The sequence below is a fragment of the Dasypus novemcinctus genome, chromosome 6 (assembly GCF_030445035.2).
Source record: "Dasypus novemcinctus isolate mDasNov1 chromosome 6, mDasNov1.1.hap2, whole genome shotgun sequence".
NCBI classification, from domain to species: Eukaryota; Metazoa; Chordata; class Mammalia; order Cingulata; family Dasypodidae; genus Dasypus; species Dasypus novemcinctus.
In genome coordinates, this window is record NC_080678.1 from 84,064,105 (window position 1) to 84,078,271 (window position 14,167).

The following is a 14,167-nucleotide window of genomic DNA, read 5'->3' on the forward strand; positions in this document are numbered from 1 at the left end:
CCTGTGGAGGAGGGCTGTTTGAATAGTATGTTTGGAAAAATTGGTTTAGGAGAAAGTTCCTGAAGCCAACAGTGAGGTTAAGTAGTGATTTACAGCCTTATCCTTTTTGGGTAAGAATATCTAGGAACGAACAGTGAAGTCATGTTGAGGGAGGCAGTCTTGGAATATGAAGAGACTAAAAGGCAGCATAGCGTAGGCAGGCGCAGAGGTAGGCTGTCAGAGATAGCTGGAGTGATACCTGACCTGAGGGGTCTGGAGAGCCAGCAGTGAACACTTGATGGAGGGGAAGAGGGAGACAAAGACACATCAAGGAAAGGAGGTAGCACAAGCTAAAATACAGAGGCTGGTGATAATGAAGGCCTTTCAGAATGCATGCATTATTTCCTAATCAATTATGTATCCCCAAAATGATTAATTTGAACTCTTGTGAGCCAGGTACTGTCCTGGGCATTGATGATGCATAAATGAATTGTCTAGCCAAGGTCCATTGGGAAAGGACAAGTGAATAAGCAAGATATTAGGTTGGTGCAAAAGGAATTGCGGTTTCTGACCGTGAATTTGAAATCATTAAAACTAGGCTCAACACATCTTTATTAATCAAAATAGTAACTATTACAAGCAACACATTTTTGCCAATAAATAAGTTTATTCCTGTAGTGCAAAAATCCGATCTTCAGGATTCGATGAACTCTTGGAAAGCATTTTCTGCATCATGCTGATTGTGAAATCGTTTTCCCTGCAAAAAGTTGTTGAGATGCTTGAAGAAGTGGTAGTTGGTTGGCGAGAGATCGGTGAATACGACACATGAGGCAAAACTTCATAGCCCAATTCATTCAGCTTTTGAAGCATTGGTTGTGCGACGTGTGGTTGGGGATTGTCTTGTAGAAGAACCAGGCCCTTTCTGTTGACCAATGCCGGCTTTAGGCATTGCAATTTTTGGTGCATCTCATTGATTTGCTAATCATACTTCTCAGATGGGATGATTTCGCCGGGATTCAGAAAGCTGTGGTGGATCAGGCCAGCCGCAGACTACCAAATAGTGACCGTGATTTTTTTTGGGTGCAAGTTTGGCTTTGGGAAGTGCTTTGGAACTTCTCAGTCCAACCACTGAGCTGGTGGTACCGGTTGCCGTATAAAACCCACTTTTCATTGCACGTCACAATCCGATTGAGAAATGGTTAGTTATTGTTATTGTATAGAATAAAAGAAGACGACACTTCAGAATAACAATTTTTTGGATTTTTGGTCTCATGAGGTACCCACTTATTGAGATTTTTCACCTTTCCAATTTGCTTCAAAGGCCGAATGATCACAGAATGGTCGACATTGAGTTCTTCGACAACTTCTTGTGTAGTTTAAGAGGATCAGCTTTGAAGATTGCTTTCAGTTGGTTGTTGTCAACTTCTGATGGCTGGCCACTATGCGTCTCATCTTCAAAGCGCTTGTCTCCTTTACAAAACTTATTGAACCACCACCGTACTGTATGTTTGTTAGCAATTCCTAGGCCGACTGTAATGATGTTGTGAGTTGTCTCCACTGCTTTATGACCCATTTTGAACTCAAATAAGAAAATCACTCGAATTTATTTTTTGTCTAACATCATTTCCACAGTCTTTAAAAATTTTAAAATAAATAGCAAGTAATGTCATTAGGAAAAAAACATAAAGTGAGAAATGCATATTAAAATGATATAACATCACCATATTTATTTAAGAATGTATGCCAGTATCAAATGGCAAATTTCAACAATGCAAAACCACAATTACTTTTTCACCAATCTAATTTGAGATTGCAGTAAGTGCTGTGAAAGACTTAAACCTGATGGATACAGAATGACTCTGTGTCTATTTTAGAGAAGGTGGAGGCATTTAAGCTATACCCTGACGGATTAAGAAGGCATGGGAGAGGTGAAGAATTCATCCAGGCAGAGGGAACAGCAAGTGCAAAGAACAGAGAGGAGACTAGTATGGCTGTTGTAAGCAAGGGGGATGGTGACACATGAGGAAGGGGGAAGTGCTCGGGGCTAGACCGTGGAGGGCCGTGGGCCATGGGGAAGAGTTTGGATTTTACTTTAAGTGTGGTGGAATGCTATTTTAAGCAAGGGTTTTATGCAGGAGGTGAATGTTTTCTTTTTCAGAGATCAGACTGGTTACTGAGTAGAGTTGTTGGAAAGGAGCAATAATAAAAGCAGGGAGATCTGCTAGAGGCTATTGCTGTTGTATGGCTAAGAGGCAAAGGGTAGCTTCGCTTGGATGATGGTGGTGTCTGTTAAGAAGGTCTGGAGAGGTGTCGAAGAAAAATGAAAGGATTCAAATTTTATTTTGAAAGAGGAACCAGCAAGACTTGCTCATGGATTGGGAACAGGAGAGGGAACGGGACTAATTTGGCCAAAGCATGGGATGTGAGAGGAGAATCTGGAAAGGTTTGGAGAGAGAGTAGGGGCGTGTGTACCAGGATCTGTATTTGGGGATCGAGGATAGCTTTTGATAGAGTCTGAGAAAGGGTGACCCAGTGTGGCCTTTAAGACATCATCTGCGGGAAGCGAATTTGGCCCAATGGATAGGGCATCTGCCTACCACATGGGAGGTCCGCGGTTCAAGCCCCGGGCCTCCTTGACCCCTGTGGAGCTGGCCCATGTGCAGTGCTGATGCACGCAAGGAGTGCTGTGCCACACAGGGGTGTCCCCCACGTAGGGGAGCCCCACGCGCAAGGAGTGCACCCTTTAGGGAGAGCTGTCCAGCGTGAAAGAAAGTGCAGCCTGCCCAAGAATGGCGCCACACACACGGAGAGCTGACACAAGATGACGCAACAAAAAGAAACACAGATTCCTGGTGCCACCGATAAGGATAGAAGTGGTCACAGAAGAACACACAGTGAATGGACACAGAGAGCAGACAACTGGGGTGCGGGGGTGGGGGGAGAAAATATATCTTAAAAAAAAAGAAAAAGACATCATCTGCCTCAAAAGTACCAAAAGTACCAAAAGTACCAAAAGTGCCTCAAAAGTACCAAAAGTACTCTACTGCTCAGGGAAGAGGTGACTAGGGTCTAGAACCATAACGGTAAGAGGGCAAAAGATAAAGTAGCATTGTGCTCTGTAGAGGACTCTTCTCAAGGCCGCTGGTGGAAGGGTGTGGACAGAAGTGACCATCTTGGATGCCAGCGTGGACTAAGAGGAGCCCTGTGCCAGGAACACAGGCCATGGCCTAACGGCCAGAAGCCCCCAGTTCCTGGAGTTTTTTGTTTGCTATGAGAAGAACCACAGTGGAGCCCAGTGTTTGGAAAGAAAGGCCTGAGCACAGGCACTGAGCATTTAGGAACATTTGAACATGGCCCATTGGAACCGAGGCCTGGGAAGGTGGGAGTGCCAGCCCCCAAACCCCCGAGGGTGGCTCTCAGTGCTGCCATCCTGACTAGGGAACACATTCTGCTTTCAGTTTTTCCTTAGAAAGGTCTGGTTTTCATTTTCCTTCTTGCCCCAAAGTATGTATACAACAAACATCATGCTTTGGGGACATAGATCTGCACTCAATTAAAGCCTTCACTAACGCAGTCCATCTCGCTGAGCAGTAATCAGGCTCACTTTGAGGTTGAGCTCAGTGGAAAAATTAAATTTAACTGTCCTTAGCAGGAAGCTCTTACCCACCGTAAAGAGTGTTCTCCCTGGGTTCATCAGCTGGGTTTCAACAGAGTAAAAAAAGGCTGTTTGAATAAGTAACAGTTTGTACTGTGCTGCCTTTGGGGTCAAAGTTCAGGGTAGATACACAACCAGACGAGCATGACACCTCCTTGTTCACCCCACACGGCTGGCCTGTGTGTCTGAGGGGAGGAAGGGGCTGATGTGGGCCATCTGGCTGCCCAGACCAGGAAGGGAAGGCGGTGTCTTCACACACTGCTCAGGATTTCCCCCCTGGCTTGGGATATGCAGGGTTCAGCTGAGAGATCAGGAGAGTATCCAAGGCAGAGTGGGAATCCACAGATAAACAAAGGGACTCTTAGCAAACAAGCTGTGATGGGGGGCAGGGGAGACACTGTACCTTCAAGGCACATCCAGGTGGCCCAGCCTCCCTGCTCAACAGTTAGGGGGGGTGGGGGGGTGGGGGCAGGGAGGGTGGTATCAGGGAGTATTTGGCACTGTTTGTTTTTGATTTTTTAAATTTCAGGACCACCTTCTCAGATATGTTATGTGGGAAAGGGACTAAGCTACATGGTTGTTTTGAGGTGACAAAAGGCTTTATGCCCCTCTCCTTGGCCCACTTAAGTACCTCTTCTGAAGGAGAAACAACTTCAGAAGAAGCACAGATTGAGGAAGTTGCTTCTAAAATCTAGATGCTGCAGAGGCCTTAGTTTCTGGTTAAGAAAAATCCTTGATGAAACCAGTCTGTTCATTTTTAATTGATAAGTCATGTAATTACAAAAATAATACATGCTCAGTGCGGAAAACCTTACCCCCCTGGAAAAAAATCCCTTTATTTCTACCTAATAGAGGTAAAGACTCTTAATTTTTATGTAAAATCCTTTAGTTGTTCCTTTATGCATAGGTTTGTATATTATAAAGAGATTTGGGGGGGATACAGTATTGTATATACAGTTTCAGAAACTTTGACATGGTGATATATTGTAAACATTTCCCTATGTCAACACATAGCTTTAAACCTGATTTAAGTAGCTTCATGCAGTTTCACAATACAGGTAGATCCCAATTTTACCTTACTAAGTTCCTGTTATTTTTTGACATTCCTTTTGTCTCTCTCTCTCTCTTATAAGAAACATTGTAAGTGAACCACTTCACTGTATTTCTTTGGGCACATCTCGTCTAGATCCTTAGGAGTGATTTTTAGAAGTGGAATTGTTCAGTCAATGGGGATGAACATTTTTATTACTTTTTATACTGGATAATAAACTGCTCTCCAGAAAGTCTGATCACATTTGCATTCTGATTTTTATTCTTTGCTAATTTCATAAACAAAAAAAAATGGTGCCTCGTTTTCATTAATTTGCTTTAGCACTGAGGTTGGACACTTTCTCATGTATTTATTGGCCTCATGTATTTTGAAGAACACTGTCATATCCCCGATTTTGACCTAATTCTTTTTAACCCTTCTCCTTTCCAGTGAACCTCTGGCCTAGCTCTGGGTTCTCCAGGTTATAGGGCCAAGACAGTGACTTCCTTCTTGCATGACCCAATTTCCTGAGTCAAAGCCCTTCCCTCCCTTCCTCCTCCTCTGGCAGGGCCCAGCCTGTTTCCAACCCCTCTGGAGTTCCTCCCGAGATGCATGATGAATGGCAAATCAGAGCACTCCATGAGGGCAGTCTCCTAGGGCAGTCAACCCCGACATTCCGTTCTTTAAGATCCCTGAGCAGGGAAGTGGACTTGGCCCAGTGGTTAGGGCGTCCGCCTACCACATGGGAGGTCCGCGGGTCAAACCCCGGGCCTCCTTGACTCATGTGGAGCTGGCCCATGCACAGTGCTGATGCGCGCAAGGAGTGCCCTGCCACAGGGGTGTCCCCCGCGTAGGCGAGCCCCATGCACAAGGAGCGTGCCCCGTAAGGAGAGCTGTCCAGTGCGAAAGAAAGTGCAGCCTGCCCAGGAGTGGCGCCGCACACACAGAGAGCTGACACAACAAGATGATGCAAAAAAAAGAAACACAGCATCCTGTGCCGCTGATAAGGACAGAAGCGGTCACAGAAGAACACACAGCGAATGGACACAAGAGCAGACAATGGGAGGAGGGGGAAGGGGAGAGAAATAAATAAATAAATAAATCTTTAAAAAATAAAAATTTAAAAAAAGATCCCTGGGCACACTCCTGACCCCAGCCTAAATACCTGAGCATCTGCCCAAAAGCCCTCCAGATGCAGTGCTCTTGCACGGGGGACAAGGGACAAGCCCTGACTACATGACTCTGCACAAACCTTCCAGCAGCTTCCTGGAAGAAGAAAATGAACTGTCCCCGTGTTCCCAGGATTCTGCTTTGGGCATTGAAGAAATTCCACTAATGACCTGTGCAGCTCTTCACACCTTGTGTCTGCTGAAAACTGGCTGATTTCCCACACCTTATCATGGACTTCTGTTCACCAGTGATCCGTATCATGCATTCCGGCATCTTATTTATTCTGATATGTGTGAGGCTGTTGCAGTCCCATGTTCCGTGAATATGACCCTGATGGTGACCTTCACCTCCTCTACCTCTTCTCAGCTCCCAGTCAGTGCTACTGGATGTCCAGCCTCCAGCCTTCATCTTTTCTCTGGTTTTTCCAAAACACGATCCCAGACCATGCTCAACAGGATTCCCAGGTATGCTTGTTGAAAGTGGGGATTCCTGGGCATCATCAGTGGAGCTGTATCTCAGGAAGTGGGCCCTGGGGAATCTGCCTTTTTCTCAAGCTCCCCAGGATGTTCCTCCTTGAGTACCACTCTGAGGAGCACCACCGCCATTCCTCTGCCTTTGGTACCCAAATGACATTCATTTTTCTCACGTCAGAGCCGTAGGCAGACCCATGCTTCCACTTAGCATTTTTCTACCTGCAGATTCTTCCAGAACCACATCCAATGTGCCTTGCATCTGATTTACTGTATTTGCCCTCAAGCCTGCTGCTCTTTCTGTGTAAGTGGGTGACATCACTATCTTTCTTGTCACCAAATCCAGGAACCTTGGACATTACAGGCTCTTCCTTCCCTTTACCCCTAAAGCCAGTTGCTCACCAATTTCTGTTGTCCCAAACTGTTTGTATTAAATATTTCAGTCTACTGCCTCATTCTGTATAGTTCAAGTGCTTCTCGTCTCTCAACTTGACCATTACCGTGTTTCCCAACTGGGTTCTCTGCCCCATTACCCTCCCTTGTTGCTTTCAGAATTCCCCTCCTACTGCTCTTCTGCTTACAGTCATTCAGGCACATCCCAGCTCCCAAAGCAGACTCCTAAATCCCTCAGCCTGGCACAGGACGCCGTCGCCATCTGCGCCCTGGCCAGCTCTTCGCTCTCCCACATCCAGCCACCTCAAGCTCTGGCCCTTCCCTGAACATGCTTCATGCCATCCCGCTCTGGATTTGCACATGCTGATGGCTCAGCCCCTTTCTCAGAGCACTCTGGGCCTACAAAGTCCTTTTTCATCACGACTTAGCTTAAATGTCACCTTTTACAAAGCCAGTCAGACTGTCCCTGGCAGAGTTACTTTCTCCCTTTGAACTTTATGCAGCTACCTCTAGCAGAAGCATATTAGCATTTTAATTGTTTTCAAGGCTCTCTGCTCCTTTTTACTCTCTGAGCTCATCTCTCCTAGCCTTCATTCCTTATTAGTACTTAGCCTAGTGGTGAGTACACAGTCAGTGCTTAATAAGTATTTGTTAAATGAAGTATGCATTTTACGTCCAAAACTGCGCTGAAACTTGCTTCTGGGCAGGGATTACAGATTACATTTCTGTACCTCTTAGAGCCAATTAAAAGGCAAAAAATGTAATTGTGGGCAGATTTTTAAAACGTGGAGCACATTTCTAGCTCCTTTCTGACTTGGTTACCCCACCTGATGAAAGTGAAATTCACTCTAGTTTCTTGGGTGCTCTTGCTACGTGCTGATGATGAATCTCTTTGGTTTTGAAGCCTCTCAGAAAACCCAGAGCTGACAGCTGTAGTTTATAAGCTTCAATTGTTGTGTGAATGAAACAACTGAACCTTTGGGAGCCTCATCTTCTTTATTTGTTAAATAGAACCAATTAGACTGGCAGCACTTTTCCTCAAAAGGTTCTTGTAATGTTGAATGATGCAAATTGGGGAGGGGAGACAGTAGAAAATTGTACTCAAATTGCTATCAATGGTTATTTTTGGATAGTGGGAATTTTTATTTTCTTCTTTTTGTCTATTTGTATTTTGTAGATTTTCTGCAGTGAACGTGTCATATTTATTTAATACGTGTTTGTGTGTCCTTATGTTTTTGATAATCAGTTTCCTGATTATCTCTTAGGAGAGATTGACTTGCAGCATCATTATCGGGTGTCCTTAGAAATGTTAATTCTTACTAGGAATTCTTCTGCCCCACTCCCCCCACTCTAGTCCTCTGAGACTGGAGGCTTAGAATGGAAAGAGAATACAGGGGAGGCCTTGTTTGAGAAATGATGTTGTCTTAAAGTTTGGACTTGGCTTTCCTCTAACCGTGAAAGGAAGTGGGCAGCATTGCTTGAGGCTTCGTGGAGAAGCTGTCAGGGCTGGCTGGGACGTAGGCATCTCTCAACGGCAGCTACCTTGCCCACGAGGTGGGAGGTGAGGGGGGTGACATTTGTGCCTAGGTCAGCTTCGTGCTTGGAGATTCAGAGGGTCCAGTTTTCTAGTTCTCTCCAGTAGCATATGCCATGTTAAATGGTCAGCCCCGGCAGTAGTTTTGCTGCCTCCTATAATAGCTGGGTCCCACCATGGAGAAACAGGTCAAGATTCAGCTCTGCTTGGTACCTTCAGGCCAAAACAATTCCTTCCTTTTTTGGGGGTTGTGGCTGTCCAGGTGTGCTATGGAAAGCCCTCCTTTGGGGAGTGCCTCGGCTGATTTGCCTTCACGTCACCTTCCAGCCTCTTTCTTCCCATGCAGATCAGCCCTGGACCTCCCTCTGGTTCTGGACTCTGTTGGCCCACTGGGAGTGGAAGGAGCAAGACAGACCCCCTGGAAATCGAGCTCAGGCTGGGTGGGCTGGACAGGGATTTGGGAGGGGCAGCTGGCTGTTTATGTGTTCAGAAGTCAGATCTTGGAGGCAACTGTGGTTTCTCCAAAAATGGGAAGGCAGATGCTTAGGGCCCTCAGCATTCAAGAGGCAGAGCAGCTTACCAGCACCCTGATGTTGGCTCACAGGGATGCCCAAATCCTGGAAAAGAGATTTCTCCATTAACCTGTTTCAGCTAAGCTGCCCTGCCTAGGAATTTGCAGTCACTTTGGCAGTAGCCAGAATATCTCCCCTCCTGCTGACTATGGGGGGAAAAAAAGAAAAAGATAAAAAATTTTGCTAAGCATATGTAAGATATGAGTGAGATTAGGGGGAGGATATTTAAATTACAGAAATCTAGTGCTTTCAAGCATACTCAAGCACTTTTGAAGCACCCGTTTAGGGTCTGCTGATTGATAAGAGAAGATGAATCATTCTTATCCATCCTTGATGCCAGCCCCTGGCTCTCTGGAGGGCAACACTTGGTTAACCTAATTTGAAGCTAATTTGAATGACTTAAAAGTAATACAACAAGTATGTGCTTGAACCTAATAAAGCCTAATTTATTTAATAGAACATTCCATAAAGAATTTTATTTTAGAGCTAGAAGGGACTTTTGAAATCAGCCCTTTATTTTACAAGTCAATAGTCACAGAACAAAAAAGTGTTTTGCAGAGGTCCACTTGGACTCTGGGCCTGAGTCCTGCTTTACTCTCTGCTGATCCATACTTCCCATTGTGGAAAACATAGACCCCTTTCAAGTAGTGGGGAATGGGCGAGGAGAAGAGGTTGTCATTTGACTGAGGAAGACTTCCCAGGAGGATATCGACAAGGTGGCCTGGTGGCCTGACCCAGCTGAGCACCAGCCCAGCCCCCTCCCTTCTGGGGTCTCTCCTCCCCAGGCTGTGGGGGTGGGGCCACCTCTTTCCTCCCCCTTCCGGGTAAGCAGTGGGACTTGGACGTAACCAGGCACCCCACTCCGTGAATGCCCTTGGGAGAACTTGGGATTTTGAACATGCTTTAGAAATTCTGAAATCCAGAAGCCTTGGTGTGGGACTGCCTCCTCTGGCCACCCAGGTCCCAGGAAGGCAAAAACAGTGCTGTGGACGGAAGGAGGAGTGGGGTGAAGAAGGTCCATGAGAAGGGAACCTTGGGTTCACAAGAGGATCTCAGGGGAGAAATTTGGCCCAGGGGTGTCTACTGTAGCCAGGCTGCCCCTTAGCCCAGAGGGGCCTGTAGTGCATAGTGCCATGGCTGTTCTTTACCTCTTCTATACATGAGAGAATTTCCAGAACACCATCTCCCCATCCAAATAGTTGACACTTCTTGAGTATGTATGTGCTAGGGTTGTTGGGTGCAGGATTACGTATCTGTCTTATATGTTAACCTCTTGAATCCACGTTTTACAGGTGAAGAAATGAAGCTCAGAAAGCTAGACTGGTTAGCCCAAGTCCACACGGGAAGCAGACACTGTGGTTCAGTCCTTCTGCCTTCCTCCATGGAAGGAGCATTTGAGAAGAGAAGAGAGGGAAGAGAGAGGTGCTTCTTGGGGTAAGTCTGGTCCCCACGCGTCCCTGGTCAGGACTCCAGGAAGGGACGGTGGCTCTGGCTGGCTGCCCCAGGACATCCAAGCCTCTCTCCTGTATCCCCACACCTTGACTTCCAGAACCTTGGTGTTGTGCTTTAAAAAATCTTAGGTGCTTTCAGAGAAAGGACAACCGTAACCTAGATGCAAATATCAAATTAAAACTGAGCTTTGTGCATGAGTGGCCAGCTCTGAGCTTTCATACCTCTGGCCACACCCACAAAGAGACCAGGAAGCAAAGGCAGCCTGGCCTGCTCCCAGCCCTGGCTGTAACCTCCTAACCTGCGTGGACATGAATTGCTATTTTAGCCGCATTTGGGAGTCTCGTTCACCTTAAGTGGGTGGTGAAAGGGTGGGCCCTGAGCAGAGATCAGGACCAGCACCCAGCTACACTGACCTTAGTTCCACCCTCCCCGCCCCCCAAGCTGCACGTGCAGGTGACCCAGGCCTGACTGTGGAGCCTACTTGGACTGCTTGTGTGTGTGTAGGGATTCGTTCAGGAAGAGCTAAATGGGATTGAAAGGGCAGTGGCATTTCTTTGGTTGAAGGAGGCAAGTTTGTATCATTGCGTTAAATCCTCCTGCCTGGCACTCTGCTAACGAGAACATCTGTTCTCTCAGACAGTCTCAGTGGCTTCCTGATAAGGTTCTTTGGCAGGCACTCAAGCCTTTCCCCAGCTGGCCCCAACCTACCTTTTCAGATTTCTTTCTCACTTAATGAAAAAATATAATAACATTTGCATTTATCTATTAGTTGATAATTTACAAAATGCTTTCTTCTTCTGTACTTTTTTAAGTAACCATTTTTAGAGATGAGGACACAGTCTCGGAGAGGTAAAAGGACCTGCTCAAAGTCACTACACCGTACAAGGGGGCTGTGGTAGATGTGTTACTGTTTAGAGTGTTCACCGCTCTTCCCAAGGGGTAGATTATTCTTAAAACCCCATTGGTGTGAGGCTTTGGCAGGGAATTGCTTTGGTCGTTGAAATGTAGGCATAAAATGACGTGTAATGTCTCTCTTTCTCTCTCCGCCATGAGGCTGACAATATCTGAGATAGTAGCTGCTCCCCAGCCTGAGTCTTGGCATGAAGGTGACATGGAGCCCAGACAGAGCCAGCCCAACATGGACAGGGAACGTGGGAGAGAAAGAAACTGTTGTTGTGGGAGGCCCCCATCTGTTATTGTGGCACAGTTAAGTCTACCTGACCGTACAAGGGTAGAAATCAGATCAATCCGAGATCTTCTGGAAGTACACTTCCACCGCATTCATCCCCTGTATTCCAGATAAATCACTGTGTTCTCACCTTCATACTTTATCTCATCCTCTACTTAGAATTCTGTTGAAATCCTAGCCATCTTCCAAATCCTACTCAACCCTCTTCTGTGAAGCTTTCTCAGAGCCCTCATAATACCAAGCACTTACTGAGCATTTGCTGCGAGCCAGATCCTGCACTTGACACTTTACTTGTTTTAATTCATTTGCACTGCATCCTATGGGATAAGTCCTATTATTGCTGCCATATAAGGAGAAGAAAGGGAAGAGAACTTGTCCAAGATTACACAACTGGTAATTGGCAGGGTCAGCTGAGATCCATCCTCTTTCCACGCCACCGACGGCTTCTCTTTCTGTTCTGTGTTACATTTCTATACATCTCTTTTCTTCTCCTCATCCAGCCAAGTTTTCCTGATCTGGATTTGGGTATAAATTCTACCACCTACTAAAGGAGCAACGTTGGGCTGGTCACTTAATTTCTCTGAGTTTCAGTTTCCTCTTTGTGTTCCCCACAGTATCTAGCAAAGTGCTAGTAAATACTGACCAGCTGAATGACTAAATCATAGCACTTTCTGAGCCTTGTTTGCCCAGTTGCAAAATGGGGGTAAGAATGGCACTTCTTTCCAGGGTTGCTGTGGGGTGTAAGTGATGCCTAATGCATGGCATAGCACGTGCTAAACATTCAGTGCAACTTAGCTGGTATTACTATCATGAGTCATAGGTAAGGTAAATATAAAGTGTTACGGATGTGCAGAGGGTGAAAATGCACCTCTCACTGGGGATCAGTGAAAGCTAGCTTCGTGGCAGAAGCAATATTTGAGTAGATTTTGAGGTGTGTATAGGATCCAGACACAGAGATGAGGGGAAGAGAAGGGCATTTTAGACAAAGGGAACAGGCGTGCATAGAGATGCAGAGACTTTAAGGCAGGATGAGTTTTAAAATCTTAACCTAATCTAATCTTAATCTAGGGTTTGATCTAAGGAAATAATCCTAAATATGGAAAATCTTTTCATGCATAAAAGTGCTCATGCAGTATTACTCATACAAGTGAAAACAGGGAAATAGCCAGTATGATCAACAAAAAGGAAATGGTTAAATAAACATATCTATTTGATAGATTAATCTATATTTATTATAATTAAATATATGAAAATTATGTAATATGGGAAATTGTTTATGAAAAGATGCTATGTGGAAAAAAATATAAAATAATTAATATGGTTACAACTATATAAAAACAAATTTTAAAACCAAAACTAATCCACAGTTAAGGAGAAACAACTAAAATGTTAATAGGAGTGGCCTTGTAGTAGTGGGCTTTGGTGGTCGCTTTAGGAGATTTACAAGTTTTCTTCCTGGCCCCCACCCTGATCAGGATGGCAGAGTGAGAAGCTTCATGGCCTGATTATTCCCTTCCCCCCAAAGAAGCTTTAAATAACCAGCAAGAACTGGCAGAAAATTCTTTCTCGAAGCTCTGGAAACAGTTAAAGGACTGCAGTGATAAGGCGAGTGTCAAATCAAGAAAAAGGCTACTTAAAAGCCTTAGGATCTCCTGGTGCCCCGGCTAGCCCCTTCCCCACCCCTCACCAGCTTGGCCTGGAGCGAGTCTGTGCTTTCAGTATGGGTCCCTGGCCCTGGTTCCAGAGAAAACAGTGACCCTCCCATACTAGGAGCATGTATGCCCAACCCAGTCTGTCTGGTGATGGCCTGAGGGACTTGCCAACCCAACACTTGCCCTGCGTGTTTCAGAAGGCAGCTCCCTGAGCTCTCCTACAGAATGCCAGGGGAAAGGAATCAAGTCATGTGGCCTGGTGCAGGGATTGCTGGCTATAGGACATATGGTGTAGTGCCTGGGACCCTGAGGAAAATATTTCCTAGGGAAAAGTGGATGTCCAGAACTTCATAAATGGAAAATTTCCAACAGCCATACATGTATGCCCAAGACAAGATACATGCACAGAAAGGACCAGGGAGTCTCCTACATTTTGAACTGGAGCTATTTTCTAAACTCATTGTACGGATAAGCCCTGAAGGAGAGCACTCACACAGGTCAATCTGCAAAGAATGAGAAAGGGTTTTTCTTTTTTTTCTTCATTTTATTTTTGTTGTTGTTGTTCTTAGCTCTAGCATTCAAGGAAAGGTCTTTCATAACTTTAACTGGATACAAGCTTAAAGAATAGACTCCTCAGAACCTAAATTCCAACAATAGCACATTAAAATATCAAAATGTCCAGGTTTCAACAAAAGGCTACCAAACACAGTGAAATAGGAAGCGAGGTTCCAGGCAAAGGAGATTAGAGCATTTGAAACCATCAGCGAGGAGGATCAGACCTGTAATATTCCAGACAAAAACTTTTAAAACGTGGTCCTAATTATGCTTAAAAAGCTAGAGGAAACATAGACAAAGAACTGAAAGACATCAAGAAAATGATAGATGAACACAAAGAGAATATCAAGAGAGATGGAAGTTATGAAAAGGAACCAGACAGAACTGAAGACCACAGTAAAAGAAATTAAAAATTCCCTTTAGGGTTCAATATCAGATTAAAGATGGCCAAATATAGGATCTGTAAACCTGAAGATAAGACAACTGAAATCATTCCGTCTGAGGAGCACAAAGTAG

General features: G+C 45.2%; 1 protein-coding gene and 1 long non-coding RNA gene across 3 annotated transcripts in view; one reads left to right on the forward strand and one right to left on the reverse strand.

Moving 5' to 3' along the window:
- DUSP29 (dual specificity phosphatase 29) overlaps positions 1-14,167 on the reverse strand; it is a 56,780-nt gene that overhangs the window by 28,106 nt on the left and 14,507 nt on the right. The gene's annotated exons all lie outside the window — the stretch shown is intronic.
- LOC131278754 (uncharacterized) overlaps positions 1-14,167 on the forward strand; it is a 67,469-nt gene that overhangs the window by 5,943 nt on the left and 47,359 nt on the right. The window contains exon 3 of the long non-coding RNA XR_011649057.1: positions 10,096-10,237. This is a non-coding gene — a long non-coding RNA (uncharacterized lncRNA). The remainder of the gene's footprint in view (positions 1-10,095; positions 10,238-14,167) is intronic.